This window comes from Hakea prostrata, chromosome 9, assembly GCF_041222555.1.
Source record: "Hakea prostrata isolate BN-2017 chromosome 9, UWA_Hpros_2, whole genome shotgun sequence".
In the NCBI taxonomy this organism is placed as follows: domain Eukaryota; kingdom Viridiplantae; phylum Streptophyta; class Magnoliopsida; order Proteales; family Proteaceae; genus Hakea; species Hakea prostrata.
Window position 1 is genome coordinate 50,969,235 of NC_142608.1, and position 12,726 is coordinate 50,981,960.

The following is a 12,726-nucleotide window of genomic DNA, read 5'->3' on the forward strand; positions in this document are numbered from 1 at the left end:
ATGTTTTTTGCTTCTTCATCTATTGCATCGTGCGTCTAAGTTTTATGATTTATGTTTATGTTGGTGGATTATTCTTTGCTTTTATTCATTTTGTTAATTATTTAGAGATAGAGAAAAAGCATGTCACAATATTGTTCTTACATTTTTAGCTAGGATATTGAATTTAAAAGTTGTATTCCTAATATTCGATTAGAATGAAGTGTTAGAGATTATAGAAGGCACGACTCTATCTTTCCTTTAATTAGGATGCATGCCATTTTCCTTAGAAAATTATCGTTTCTCCACTTGTAGTTGCTTTTATATTGCATATCAAGATATCTCACAAAACAATGTTCAAGATTTCACTCTCTTAATCCTTCATGCATGGTCACGTGCATTTGCACGTGTGTAAGTTTACTAGTATATATATATATATATATATATATATGCAACTTCCTTTAGGCATCTCGGCAGTTGGAAATGGATCACAAGCTTGCTTGTTGAAGAAATCTCTCTATGGACTTAAACAAGCTCCTAGGCAATGGAACAAACATTTTGACTCATTTGTGTTGAGTGTAGGTTTTAAGAAAAGTGTTTATGACAGTTGCCTATATTTTCTCATTTCAGATTCTATTGTGTTGTATGTAATACTTTATGTTGATGATATATTGATTGCTTGTGTTGATTCTAATCTTATTCAAGATGTTAAAAACAAGCTGAAATCTGAATTTGAGATGAAAGAACTTAGGACAGCCAAGAACATTCTAGGGATTGAGATTTATAGGGATAAGGGGGAGGATATTATGTTCATTGGTCAAAGGTTATATTTGTTGAAGGTTCTTGAGAAATTTAATATGTTAAATTGTAAACATGTGAATGTTCCTTTAGCTGCACATTTTAAACTTTCAAATGATCATTGTCCTAAGAATAGCTTTGAAAAGAATGAAATGTCAAAGATCCTTTATTCTAGTCTTTTAGGTTCTCTTATGTATCTTATGATATGTACTAGACCTGATATTGCTCATGCTGTTAGTGTATTGAGTAGCTTTATGTCCAATCCTGGTAAAGAGCATTGGCTTGCTCTCAAGTGGCTCTTAAGGTATTTGAGAGGTACTGTTCATAAAGGTTTAGTATTCAAGTCCACACCTGGTGATCTTATTCTTGAAGGATATACAGACTCTGATTATGCTAGTAATATAGATAACAAGAAATCATTATCTTCTTATTTCTTTATGTTATCTGGTAATTGCATCAGTTGGAAGGTACAACAACAGCCTATAGTTGCTTTGTCTACTACAGAGGCTGAGCTTGTTGCTACATCTGAATGTGTGAAAGAAAGTATATGGTTGAATGGTTTATTGTGTGAACTGGGTATTTTAAAGATTAAGCCTGTTGTCTTTATTGATAATCAAAGTGCTATTTTCTTATATGGAAACCCTGTTTATCATGATAGGACCAAGCATATAGACATTAAATACTCCTTTCTCAGGGATAAGATAACTGATGGTTCACTTTTAATTGAAAAGGTAAGTACTGAGCATAATCCTGCAGACTATGGTACTAAGTCATTGCCTCTTTCTAAATTCCTACATTGTCTTGATTTGTTGGGAATTGGTGATGTTGTCTCTTAGTAGATATGTTTCTGTAGTTTTGAGTTGTATATTACTTGGTTTTAGATTGTGGTGTATGTCTTGTTATCATGATAGGACCAAGCATATAGACATTAAATACTTCTTGTTGTTGTCTTGTCTGTTTATCAGGTTTGCATATGTTGCAGTTTTAGGGGAGATACTGCCCAAATTTTTATGACTCTTGTTCTGTTTGTCTCTATTATGAGATATATGTCTGGTGTGTGCATGTGTGCTCTTCATGGTTATATGAGTGAGTTGTGAATCATGAGTTATTGATTAGGGTTTCTCTACCTGGTGCAGTTTGTTGCATGGTGTATCTGCATTGAGTCCTTAGTGTTGCATAGTTAGTGTATGTCTAGGTATTTTGCATATTTGTTATTTTGCTTTGTACTGTGGTCTCTTTGTTTTTTGTGTGCAGGTACACTTGGATGATGATGGTCGTAATCCAGTTCACTATAGTTAGTTAGATGTATAGATTAAGGGAGAGATTGTTAGGGGGTAATCTGGACTATTCCTATTTATTATTCTGATTCAATTGAACCGGTTTGGTTCAATCTAGTTCAGTGTTATGAATATGTGAGGGCTTGAAGTTGGTTCAAGTCATATGCAAATCGATTTCATTTTTGAGGTTTATGTTCCTCTGGATTTGGGGTTTCTCGGTGGAGCTTCCATGGCTGTCTTCTTCAAGCTCCTGCGATGATGGATTCTTGGTGATTCTTTGAGGAGTTCTGTTGGGGTTTTTGATCAGTAATGCTAGGAGATTACTCAATGGTAGTATTGGCTCCATTAATCACCTAAATCAGGTGTTATCTATAACTTCTCTCTTTCTTCTCCTTCTCTGTAATATCTTGAATATAGTGGATTGGATTCGAACTTGAATCCCGGAGATGTAGGCAATCATTGCCAAACTCCGTCATCAATCTCTCTCTCTCATGTGTTAATTCCCTTGCTTGATTCGGTCCATACTGGTTAGGGCATGTTAGTTTCGATCACATGATTCATCGATTTTCTAATTTTCTGTTGCATTTTCTTATCCTCTTTGCTTGATGGCTACATTTTCCTCGCAAAAGACAAGATCATCAAAATCCACTTGAAATTATTATAAATCTAATTATCGTTTTATATTTTACTGTATACTATCATAGATAAAATAAAATTCTTTTAATCTAATTGTCATTATATAATTAATTTACTGTATCCTATCATAGATAAAATAAGATTTTTTTTTAATCTTAAAGAAATCATGATAAATCATTTTCCAAAATAAATAAAAAACAACAATGTTAAGAAAGAATTTTGCAATATTTGTGTTCCAAAGATGAGAAAATGATTCTTTACACTTACCAGATCAATTAGATATGTCGGTTTCCTCCAATGTTTTAGTCTCGATATATGAATATAAATTTTCATGACCCTTATATCTAATCCTAACAATATACATTTCACTCTCAACCAAGATGAAAAGGTAAAAAAAATCTAATTACCACCATCAATCTTAAGGGAATGAGTTCTTATAGAGAAGTAATGTGCAATGATTTGTGAACTGTATTTACTGAGTGCTCACATCAAATGCATGCATTTTCCGAACTGTTTTCTGTCATGTATATGATAAAGTACTGAAAATTAAATATTTTCTGTTCTCTATATCTGTTTTAGTCCCGTTTTAAACAAACAAAGATGAAACCAATCATTTGATATATAAACGTTAAATCAAAGTAGTCTTGATCGATCTATTCAACTGACAACAAATCTGATCCAAGAGTTCTTGAAAGTAAACAAGAACCAGATACAAAAATTTGGTCGGGCTTGTTCGATCTTTTAGGTTCGACTTCCATTTTGACATTCATATAACAATACCTCCTCAAACCAATCAAATTGAAAATCGTCTAAAAAGAAAGAAATAAAAAATTTAGGAGACTAGTTTTTTTAAGAGACCAGTTGGCATCTTATGTTGCTTCTCCATGAAAAAAAAGAGACCAGTTTGGCATCATAGTGATTTGCACGCAGGCGCTGCTGCATAATAAATAAAAATATAAATCTAGAGTCAAAGTCTTGGTCTTTTATTTTTTTTATTTTTTACGTCAAGTGATTGTTGAATATTCTTTTTTCTGCAACTTGCTTATTATTAATTAACAATGACAGTGAGAAGCAATGGCTCAACAAGTTACTTGTGAGCTTGATTGTCTTGAGTTAATTCAGATTTATAATAATTTTCAGAGATGGTCGCTGTGTATTGTGCCTTGTTACAGGATATTCTCTACCTCTCCATTTACTTTTTTGGAGTATATCTTTTAACCCAGAAAGTCCAGTTGATCGAGAACACAATAGTTTGGCCAAACTCCATGACTTAGTTGAAAGAGATTCGTTCTCTAATCTTGGTCCCTCCGCTTGAATAAATGAATTATTCATCCAAAAAAAATTGACCATGACCGTGGGTTTTAATAGTTGACTTGGAAGATAGAAAATAAAAAGTTGAAGTTCATATTTAAATCTTTCCTTCTTTCTTAGCACTTGTCTTCAACCTTTTCTCCCAACTTCTCCAGAGGTTTCAAGAACACCTTGAATCCGTTTCCCTATCCCTATCTCTTCAATCCTGCAACCATCCAAGCATTAACTTCTTCATAGTCTTCTGGTTTCCATTAATCTCTCTCCAGCCTGCTGCAGCTCCAAACAGGAATCCTTTATTGTCCTTGCATGGATTTGAATTCCCTATTAAATAGCAATCAAACTGCTCTGGAATCACCCAAGGAAAACACATGTTCAAGATGGCGCGAAATCCATGGTTCTACAGATTGGAATAATCTTCTAGACCCTCTACACCCTTGGCTTCGAAGAGAGATCATCAAATATGGTGAATTTGCTCAAGCTACATATGATGCTTTTGACTTTGATCCTTTATCAGAGTTTTGTGGGAGCTGCCTATACAATCGCCGAAAGATCTTTGACAAATTAGGGCTTTCTAAGCATGGGTACATGGTAAGCAAGTACATATATGCCATGTCACACGTCGATCTGCCACATTGGCTCCAATGGACCCACTTGATGGACACATGGAGCAACGATTCCAATTGGATGGGGTTTGTGGGTTTTAGCAACGACGAAGAGTCACACAGGATTGGTCGACGTGACATACTGGTGGCTTGGCGTGGCACCATAGCAGCGTGTGAATGGTATAAAGATTTTGAAATGGATCTGATACCAATTGGAGATGGAGATGCGAAGGTTGAGCATGGCTTCCATGATATCTACACATCTAAGATGGAATCCACCAGGTACAACAAATCAAGTGCTTCGGAGCAAGTGATGCAACAAGTAACTAGACTAGTTAATCTCTATAGAACAAGAGGTGATGAAGTGAGCCTCACAATCACTGGTCATAGCTTAGGAGGTGCCTTAGCTCTGCTCACTGCTTATGAAGCTGCCAAAGCCATTCCTGATCTTGTCATCTCTGTGATCTCCTTTGGTGGACCAAAAGTTGGCAACAAAGCCTTCAAAGAGAAGCTTCATGAAATGGGAGTAAAAGTACTACGAGTTGTAGTGAAGCAGGATAAGGTCCCTATGATGCCTATGTTGCCAACATATCAATATACTCATGTTGGAACTGAGTTGAAACTTGATATCCAAGCTTCACCTTACCTAAAGAAGAGTTCTGATTTAGCAGGGTTTCATAGCTTAGAAACTTATCTTCACCTTGTAGATGGTTTTCAAGGTACAAGTTTGGAATTCAGGTTAAACACCAAGAGGGACTTGGCTTTGGTGAACAAATATTGTGCGATGTTGGTGGATGAGCTAAAAATACCTAAGTGCTGGTTTCAATTGCCCAACAAAGGAATGGTTCTTAATTCTTATGGCAAATGGGTTAGGCCTAAGAGAGAACTTGAAGATATACCTTCAACTGAATTAAGATATTTTTTCTTATGCCATGACACATAGGGAAGTGTTTGTATTATTACATTTTATTTATTTTTTCAATTTGTTGAAAGAAAAAATAAAATATTATAATGTATTTTTTTTTTCTTGGTCAAGAAAAATGGAATAATTGTTTACACCAAAACAAATTTCTAGCATTCTCCTGTGCTTAGACTTTACTTGTTCAACAAGAAAAAATCAACTTGTTAATGGAAGGTAGTGCGGGTGGAGGGCTTTTCTTTCTTGTTTTCATTGAGAAGGTGTGTGGGTTAAGAACTAATTTAAAGTATGATTAAGACAGCCTATGCCCAGCTCAAATCCATTGAAACTTTGGGAGCCATTAATGGACGAGGATGAATAATTTAAGGAGAAGAGGACAACCTGTCTTCATAAGTATGAAAATTTCTGGGTTGATTTTATAATAGTTCATCTTGCATTGCACTATTTTTTTAAACATTTTTGAATTATTCAAAGATTCTTGTAGTTAAAAGAGCCGTTTTAGATTTGTTTTTTAGGTTTCTTTCATCCACTTTCCATCCTCATGAATCGTGATTCTGTAAAATTAATGTTGATGAGACTTGCAGGGATTCTCCTGGTCTGATAGGCATTGGAGGGATTCTTTTAATTGTTTTAAAAGAAACTTACCTCAGCTTTTGTTGCTTCTGCGCATGTTATATGGAAGCCCTCACGATATGTAAAGTCATGGCTGTTGCTGTGGATGTTGGTCAATCATGGTGGGAACAGAGAGCCACAATAGCATTTAATTTGTTTAATCCAGCTCTTCAAGATCATCATAAGAGGACTTCTCCTATAATTTATTATGATTTTAATCTATTTTTTATTATATTATTATATTTTTAGACATACAAAATAATAAATAATTTCATATTGTTACTTTTTCTTTATTAAAAATAATCTATAAAATGATAACCTCAAACAAGACCGAGCAAGCCGATCATAGCCGCTCAATCCTGACCCAATTCTAACCGTAATCAAGACCAGACCATTATCCTGTCCATTGTAGATATGTGACATGTGTGCCAACGTTACATCAAAAGGTTAAAGGCTCATTTACAAGTCACATCATTTAAAAGGTTTATGTGACTTATAAATATATTTCAACCATTTGATGTGATGTTGGAACACATGTTAAACATCTACAAGAAAATAGATGATCAATTTCTGATAAAGAAACGGACGGGAAAAAATTTGGATCAAAACTGCCCTGGCCTACCCTGACTTACTCCTCAGCCCTAGAATTTTGAAACCCAAAACCTTGTTCAGGTACAAATCACATCAAGACAGGTTCAACCCTTCTAGGACCAAATTTGCACAAATGACAATTTTGTAATTGATGCTTTAACCTCCATCAAATATTGTAACCAAAATAAGTCTTGTTATTTGGATTTCTTGTCCTCCCTCTTCTTATCTCAGCTTCTAGGGTTTCATGTATTTGAGGAATCTCATCACCATGATAGGTTATCTGTTAACTAAATGGAAAAAAGGATCACAGTATTTGAGCTGGAACTTCTAGGCACGTTACAACGTCGCTTTCCTTAAGACGTAATTCGCCCTCACATCAAGGTGCTATGAGGTACCACGAACCGTCTCCCAGGATACAAAGAAGCCCAACTTCGAGTTGAATCTCTTGAGTTTGCTAAGCACTCGCAAAACTCAGGAACAGAGAAGACTTCGGAATTTTCTCTCTTGTACTGCTGTTGTGAAGCTAGACGAATTTATAGGCACTGAGGTGCCTCTACTGAACAGTTCATGACTCTGTTCGTATGGGTGCACCTCTCTGTAGGGATACGAATGCTGACGTTCAGATATGAGCCGTCGGATCGTTCGGCCGCACGATCTAACAGTCCATATTGAACCATCAAAACAATATTTATGGATCTACTTCCATCGCCCTAGATCTACCGTTAATCATAACACACGGTTTAGATCTGATCTCGCTCGAAGCGATGCTAAGTGCGTGCGCCACAAACGCCCACAACCCACAGCCCGCGCGTGCGCGCTTGGACGGTATACCGTCCTCACTCATACACTGCACACACACTGGCGTGTCTCATTATTATAAGTTAGAGTTAATAGGTGGTACCTATTAATTAACCTGGATTCCGGCACATCGGTTTCCAATGTGGGACTATATAATAATACACTTTCCTAAAATAAATAAAGGAAAGTTTTCCGCACTTACAAATCCAATAAAATGAAACATATTTTATTATATTAAAAATAATACAACATTCCCCCACTATTTTCAATATAATGAAAATAAGTACACAACAACAACTGGGAACCAAATGCTTAAATGGTAGGTGTACTTAGACTTGAACCTCCACTTAGTGAAATCCATCAAAGCTAATCAGAAGTATACAGTAGACAAGTCTTTGAACTGATAATTCTATGATGACAAGCTGGACGTATCTCACACACTTGAATTCTTCTCCGAATACTCTCCAAAAACAGACACTGATAAGGCCATGTGTCTCTATCCCGGTATCATGAGTGCCTTAGAGTCTAAGCCCAAACTCAACAGAAGCGGCCTCACTTCATGCACTCACTTAGGTAGATCTATCAGAAGTGTCCTGTAATAAACACCTCAACAAGAACTGTTATAGATCTATTAAGAGCATATAGCTCATCCTCCATCTACATTACAGGAACCAAGCACTCCTTTATGGGATGGTATATTATTAGTGCTTGCAGACCACTCCATACAGAGTACTTTACTCATTGAACTCAAATTTGATATCTCAAGTATTGAGACGAGTTTCCTCTGTTGGTGATCTTAGGAAATGGGCTTAAGACCCATCCCTCTTGCAGTATTTTTGACCAAATCCCTTGTAAGACCTTTTGTCAATGGATCTGCCAAATTTTGACTTGATCTTACAAAATCGATGGTAATTACTCCATCAACTATCAACTGCCTTACTAAACTATGTCTAAGTCCAATATGTCTTGACTTTCCATTGTAAATCTGGCTATAGGCTCTAGCCAAGGTTGCTTCACTATCACAATGAAGCGATATTGGTGGCATGGGTTTTGGGCATATTGGAATTTCTATCAATAAATTCCTAAGCCATTCTGCTTCTTTACTACCAGAAGCTAATGCCACGAACTCTGCTGCCATAGTAGAATCAGCAATACAGGTTTATTTCTTTGAACCCCAAGATATTGCACCCCCACTAAGAGTGTATATCCAACCACTTGTGGATGAGTGGTCTTCGACTTGTCTGTTATCCAACTAGCATCTGTGAACCCTTCAAGAATAGTAGGATACCCACTGTATCTTAAGCCATAACTAGTTGTTCCCTTTAGGTATCTAAAAATCCTAAAGACAACTTTCCAGTGTAGGTTACTAGGGTTACTAGTGTACCTACTAAGTTTTCCTACAGCATATGCTATATCTGGTCTTGTACTGGTCATTGCATACATTAGACAACCAATAGCACTAGCATAGTCTGTTTGAGACACAGCTCTTCCATCATTTGGTACTAACTTGACACTGGAGTCAAAAGGTGTACTAACAGGTGAACAATCTAAGTGGTTGAATTTCTTCAACACTTTCTCAATGTAATGAGATTGTGTCAGCATTAACCCATCATCATGTTTGACTATTCTAATGCCCAAAATGACATCGACTTCACCCATATCTTTCATATCGAAACTAGCAAACAAATACTTTTTAGTAATTTCTACTTGTTCTAAATCAAGTACCAAATATAAGCATGTCATCAACATATAAACAAATTATCACACATTTTCCTCCAGAAAACTTGCTATACACACATTTGTCGGACTCATGTATTTTAAACCCATTCAACAGAATTACTCTGTCAAACTTCTCATGCCACTGTTTTGGTGCTTGTTTGAGTCCATGTAGTGATTTCACTAACTTACAGGCCTTATGCTCCTGTCCCTTTACAACAAACCCTTCAGAGTTGTTGCATATAAATTTCTTCATCTAATTCACCATTTAGAAATGCTGTTTTGACATCCATTTGGTGAATGACAAATTTATATATAGATGCCAATGCAACTAAAACTCGAACAGTAGCAATCCTAGCCACTGGAGCATAAGTATCAAAATAATCTATGCCCTCCTTTTGTGTGAAACCTTTTGCCACTAACCTTGCCTTAAATTTATCAATGGTTCCATCAACCCTTAATTTCCTTTTGAAAATCCACTTACACCCTATTGTTTTAGATCCAGGGGGTAAATCAACTAATTTCCAAGTATTATTTCCTATGATGGAGTCCATTTCATCATTTATGGCCTCTTTCCAGAAAGCAGCATCCTATGACTTCATAGCTTCCTCATACGTTTTAGGATCTGTCTCTACATTTAAAGACAATAAGGTTTGATTACTCTGAGTTTCTCTAGTACCTTCAACTAGATACATAAAGAAATCTGGGCCAAAAGATTTTTCAGTCCTTTGCCTTTTGCTTCTCCTTGGTTCTACACTAGGTGTTTGAGACTCTTCATTTATATCTCTCACAGTTAAAGAACTAGTGGTCCTAGGGATAGAAGAGAATCTGGTTTCATCAAAAATGACATCTCTTGACTCAATAATAGTGTTCAACTCTATTGAGTCATTAGGTTCAATAACCATGAACCTATATGCATATCCTAAGAAAATGCACTCAACACCTCTTTCACCTAGTTTCTTCCTTTTTGGTTCTGGGATTTTCACAATAGCTCTACAGCCCCAAATCCTAAGGTACACCAAATTTGGTTTTCGCTTCTTCCAAAGTTCATATGGGGTCTTTGGACTCTTCTTGAAAGGAACTCTGTTTAGTATATGACATTTGTTAATAATGCTTCACCCCCGAAACCACTACTTAAAACGAGAATAGGACATCATAGAATTCACCATTTCCATTAAAGTCCTATTTTTCCTTTTCTGCCACGCCATTTTGCTGAGGAGAATAAGGTGTTGTAACCTCATGTACTATGCCCACAGTTTCAAAGTATACAGGGTCATAGTATTCCCCACCCCTATCACTTCTAAGACATTTGACTGTTGTCTTACAAAAATTCTCAGACTCACTTTTAAATATTTTAAAATATTTCAAAACTTCATCTTTGGTATTCAAGAGATATACATAACAGAATTTGGAGCAATCATTAATAAATGTTACAAAATATTTCTTTCCTCCTCGAGTAGGGGTACTGTGGAGATCACAAACGTCACTATGTACCAAATCTAGAATGTTAGAATCTCTATTCACATTAGGAAAAGGCTTCCTAGTAATCTTAGTCAGCATGCATGTTTTGCAATTATCTACATCATGGTTTACTTTAGGAAGCAAGTCTAGTTTAACCATATCATTCATTTTACGAAAATTCACATGTCCTAAACGACCATGCCATAAAGAAAATGAACCAAGCATGCAAGCAGAATTATTCACTTTATTCATTGAAATAGGAACAACATTTAACTTAAACATACCCTCATACATATATCCTTTCCCCACAAAGAAACCACCCTTGGTCAGAATAAATTTATCTGACTCAAATACAAGTTTGAACCCAAATTTACTTAAAAGACTTGCAGACACAAAGTTCTTCCTAACTTCTGGGACATGATAAACATCTGTCAGAGTGAGGGTTTTTCCATAAGTGAACTCAAGTTTCACTTTCCCTTTTCCTTTCACTGTAGCAGTGGATGCGTTTCCCATGTAGAGAATACTCCCATCTTCTTCTGACTTATACTCAGAAAAGAAACTTCTGTCATTACAGACATGTCTGGTAGCACCAAAGTCGACCCACCAGGAAGTATCAACACCAAGAACATTGGCTTCAGAAATCATAGCCACTAGGTTCTCCTTATGGTTGTTCTTGTCATCGATTTATCCGACTTCTTTTTCGAAGCTTCGACATTCCTTCTTGATATGACCCATTTTGCCACGGTGATAACGAGGACCCTTTTTCTTGAGATCAAACTTCGCTTCTTGTTGGAATTAGAACTTGAGCTCCCCTTCCTCTTCATTTTACCTTTGTCAGAATCTTTCTTCTCTTTAGGGTCTTTGCCTTCCTCCACTACAAGAACTTTAGAGGTATCAGTTCCATCACAGATTCTGTCCTCTTCTTCAATCTGCATATCACTCTCTAGTTCTGCAAGAGTGACATCTTCCTTCTTGTGCTTCAGACTTTTCCTATAGTCTTTCCAGGAGGGAGGCAGCTTGTTTAAAATGGCTGAGACAACAATGCTTTCATCCATTTTCATACCATGTTGGGAAAATTGATTGAGGATTTGTTTTATTTCAAAAAATTGTTCCATCACTTTTCTATTATCTACCATAGTGTATCGAAAGAACTTACTTGCAAGGAACTTCTTGCTTGTCACATCTTCCACTAGATAGGTGTTCTTCAAAGCATCCCATATTTTTTTTGCAGACTGCTTCTCATGGTGCATGTCGAACAGAGTGTCAGACAGTGAATTGCAAATATGACCTTTGCAGCAGTAGTCATCAGTCTCCCACTTCTGCATGTTTCACGTCTCGCTGATCGTTTCATTCTCCTTCTCTTCTGGTTTGGGTGTCGTCAGTACATACACCACACTTAATTGACTCAACAGGAAATGCATCTTCTTCTGCTAGCGCTTGAAGTTAGTTCCATCAAAACGATCCAACTTGATGATATCCATCGCAAGTTGCTTCAGTGACTATGCCATCTCAAACAAGGAATTACATCTTAAGATTGTTAACTAAATGGAAAAAAGGATCACAATATTTGAGCTGGAACTTCTAGGCACGTTACAACGTCGCTTTCCTTAAGACGTAATTCGCCCTCACATCAAGGTGCTATGAGGTCTGCGAACCGTCTCCCGAGGATACAAAGAAGCCCAACTTCGAGTTGAATCTCTTGAGTTTGCTAAGCACTCGCAAAACTCAGGAACAGAGAAGACTTCGGAATTTTCTCTCTTGTACTGCTGTTGTGAAGCTAGACGAATTTATAGGCATTGAGGTGCCTCTACTGAACAGTTCATGACTCTATTCGTATGGGTGCACCTCTCTGTAGGGATACAAATGCTGACGTTCAGATATGAGCCGTCGGATCGTTCGGCCGCACGATCTAACGGTCCATATTGAACCATCAAAACAATATTTATGGATCTACTTCCATCGCCCTAGATCTACCGTTAATCATAACACACGATTTAGATTTGATCTCGCTCGAAGCGATGTTAAGTGC

The 12,726-nt window shown here is 36.6% G+C and overlaps 1 pseudogene; it reads left to right on the plus strand.

Moving 5' to 3' along the window:
- Nucleotides 1-4,124: 4,124 nt before the first annotated feature.
- LOC149005454 (phospholipase A1-Igamma3, chloroplastic pseudogene) lies at nucleotides 4,125-5,651 on the plus strand (annotated as a pseudogene).
- The last annotated feature ends 7,075 nt before the right edge of the window (nucleotides 5,652-12,726 follow it).